A 3,821-nucleotide genomic window follows, 5' to 3' on the forward strand; every position below is an offset into this window, starting at 1 on the left:
TTTCGCCACTCTGGGCCTTTTATACTCTTGCTTTTCATTTCTGTTTTTCTTAACTTTTTCTGTTTCTTATTTTTTCTTGTTCTCAGTTTTTTCTGCTTTAGCTCTCCCTTTTTCTATCTTTTTCTGTTGTTCTTTGTTCTTTCTGTTTTTCTTTATCTTTCTCTTTGTATTTCTGTTTTTCTTTATTCTTGTTCTTTATTCTTTCTGTGATTCTTTATCTTTCTCTTTATATTTCTGTTGTTCTTTATTCTCTCTGTTGTTCTTTATCATTTCACTTTATTTCTCTTGTGTTCTTTTCTTTATTCCTTCTCATATTTCTTTAAATGGCACCCCCTTCTTTTTAGACATCCCGTCCTGTTCTGTATTTTTCTTTTTCTTTATATGGCACCCCCTTCCTGTAAATCCTTTCCTTTTGTACTTTGTCTTTTTTTTCTGACCTTTCTTGTCTTTTTTCTCTTAGCTTAGGCTTTTAGGGCTCCCTGAGTTAGGGCTAGAAGGGGAGGGGGGAGGGGGGCAATGGGGTTAGGGTAAGGACAGGGTAGTGGGTGGGGGGCTCCCCACAATGAGGGAGAGAGGCAATGGGCAGGGGCACCACCAATCCCAGGAGGCACAGGCTGGTTAGGGTGTGGGGAAAGAATAGGCCCGGCTATGCCGGAACCTAGGTGCACGGTCCATCCATGGGACTGGTATTGGTGCCCCCTGATCAAAAAATTACCCTAAGCGGGTGTAGTGCACTGTGGTGGGCCATTCGCGACGTTTCGGCTTCTCTGAGCCTTCTTCAGGCTTGGCCCACCCGCTTCTTGTGTTCAATTTCGCCACTCTGGGCCTTTTATACTCTTGCTTTTCATTTCTGTTTTTCTTAACTTTTTCTGTTTCTTATTTTTTCTTGTTCTCAGTTTTTTCTGCTTTAGCTCTCCCTTTTTCTATCTTTTTCTGTTGTTCTTTGTTCTTTCTGTTTTTCTTTATCTTTCTCTTTGTATTTCTGTTTTTCTTTATTCTTGTTCTTTATTCTTTCTGTGATTCTTTATCTTTCTCTTTATATTTCTGTTGTTCTTTATTCTCTCTGTTGTTCTTTATCATTTCACTTTATTTCTCTTGTGTTCTTTTCTTTATTCCTTCTCATATTTCTTTAAATGGCACCCCCTTCTTTTTAGACATCCCGTCCTGTTCTGTATTTTTCTTTTTCTTTATATGGCACCCCCTTCCTGTAAATCCTTTCCTTTTGTACTTTGTCTTTTTTTTCTGACCTTTCTTGTCTTTTTTCTCTTAGCTTAGGCTTTTAGGGCTCCCTGAGTTAGGGCTAGAAGGGGAGGGGGGAGGGGGGCAATGGGGTTAGGGTAAGGACAGGGTAGTGGGTGGGGGGCTCCCCACAATGAGGGAGAGAGGCAATGGGCAGGGGCACCACCAATCCCAGGAGGCACAGGCTGGTTAGGGTGTGGGGAAAGAATAGGCCCGGCTATGCCGGAACCTAGGTGCACGGTCCATCCATGGGACTGGTATTGGTGCCCCCTGATCAAAAAATTACCCTAAGCGGGTGTAGTGCACTGTGGTGGGCCATTCGCGACGTTTCGGCTTCTCTGAGCCTTCTTCAGGCTTGGCCCACCCGCTTCTTGTGTTCAATTTCGCCACTCTGGGCCTTTTATACTCTTGCTTTTCATTTCTGTTTTTCTTAACTTTTTCTGTTTCTTATTTTTTCTTGTTCTCAGTTTTTTCTGCTTTAGCTCTCCCTTTTTCTATCTTTTTCTGTTGTTCTTTGTTCTTTCTGTTTTTCTTTATCTTTCTCTTTGTATTTCTGTTTTTCTTTATTCTTGTTCTTTATTCTTTCTGTGATTCTTTATCTTTCTCTTTATATTTCTGTTGTTCTTTATTCTCTCTGTTGTTCTTTATCATTTCACTTTATTTCTCTTGTGTTCTTTTCTTTATTCCTTCTCATATTTCTTTAAATGGCACCCCCTTCTTTTTAGACATCCCGTCCTGTTCTGTATTTTTCTTTTTCTTTATATGGCACCCCCTTCCTGTAAATCCTTTCCTTTTGTACTTTGTCTTTTTTTTCTGACCTTTCTTGTCTTTTTTCTCTTAGCTTAGGCTTTTAGGGCTCCCTGAGTTAGGGCTAGAAGGGGAGGGGGGAGGGGGGCAATGGGGTTAGGGTAAGGACAGGGTAGTGGGTGGGGGGCTCCCCACAATGAGGGAGAGAGGCAATGGGCAGGGGCACCACCAATCCCAGGAGGCACAGGCTGGTTAGGGTGTGGGGAAAGAATAGGCCCGGCTATGCCGGAACCTAGGTGCACGGTCCATCCATGGGACTGGTATTGGTGCCCCCTGATCAAAAAATTACCCTAAGCGGGTGTAGTGCACTGTGGTGGGCCATTCGCGACGTTTCGGCTTCTCTGAGCCTTCTTCAGGCTTGGCCCACCCGCTTCTTGTGTTCAATTTCGCCACTCTGGGCCTTTTATACTCTTGCTTTTCATTTCTGTTTTTCTTAACTTTTTCTGTTTCTTATTTTTTCTTGTTCTCAGTTTTTTCTGCTTTAGCTCTCCCTTTTTCTATCTTTTTCTGTTGTTCTTTGTTCTTTCTGTTTTTCTTTATCTTTCTCTTTGTATTTCTGTTTTTCTTTATTCTTGTTCTTTATTCTTTCTGTGATTCTTTATCTTTCTCTTTATATTTCTGTTGTTCTTTATTCTCTCTGTTGTTCTTTATCATTTCACTTTATTTCTCTTGTGTTCTTTTCTTTATTCCTTCTCATATTTCTTTAAATGGCACCCCCTTCTTTTTAGACATCCCGTCCTGTTCTGTATTTTTCTTTTTCTTTATATGGCACCCCCTTCCTGTAAATCCTTTCCTTTTGTACTTTGTCTTTTTTTTCCTGACCTTTCTTGTCTTTTTTCTCTTAGCTTAGGCTTTTAGGGCTCCCTGAGTTAGGGCTAGAAGGGGAGGGGGGAGGGGGGCAATGGGGTTAGGGTAAGGACAGGGTAGTGGGTGGGGGGCTCCCCACAATGAGGGAGAGAGGCAATGGGCAGGGGCACCACCAATCCCAGGAGGCACAGGCTGGTTAGGGTGTGGGGAAAGAATAGGCCCGGCTATGCCGGAACCTAGGTGCACGGTCCATCCATGGGACTGGTATTGGTGCCCCCTGATCAAAAAATTACCCTAAGCGGGTGTAGTGCACTGTGGTGGGCCATTCGCGACGTTTCGGCTTCTCTGAGCCTTCTTCAGGCTTGGCCCACCCGCTTCTTGTGTTCAATTTCGCCACTCTGGGCCTTTTATACTCTTGCTTTTCATTTCTGTTTTTCTTAACTTTTTCTGTTTCTTATTTTTTCTTGTTCTCAGTTTTTTCTGCTTTAGCTCTCCCTTTTTCTATCTTTTTCTGTTGTTCTTTGTTCTTTCTGTTTTTCTTTATCTTTCTCTTTGTATTTCTGTTTTTCTTTATTCTTGTTCTTTATTCTTTCTGTGATTCTTTATCTTTCTCTTTATATTTCTGTTGTTCTTTATTCTCTCTGTTGTTCTTTATCATTTCACTTTATTTCTCTTGTGTTCTTTTCTTTATTCCTTCTCATATTTCTTTAAATGGCACCCCCTTCTTTTTAGACATCCCGTCCTGTTCTGTATTTTTCTTTTTCTTTATATGGCACCCCCTTCCTGTAAATCCTTTCCTTTTGTACTTTGTCTTTTTTTTCTGACCTTTCTTGTCTTTTTTCTCTTAGCTTAGGCTTTTAGGGCTCCCTGAGTTAGGGCTAGAAGGGGAGGGGGGAGGGGGGCAATGGGGTTAGGGTAAGGACAGGGTAGTGGGTGGGGGGCTAGGGGGTTAGGGTTAGGGGGTTAGG

This window comes from Astatotilapia calliptera, chromosome 12 (assembly GCF_964374335.1).
Source record: "Astatotilapia calliptera chromosome 12, fAstCal68.1, whole genome shotgun sequence".
NCBI lineage: Eukaryota > Metazoa > Chordata > Actinopteri > Cichliformes > Cichlidae > Astatotilapia > Astatotilapia calliptera.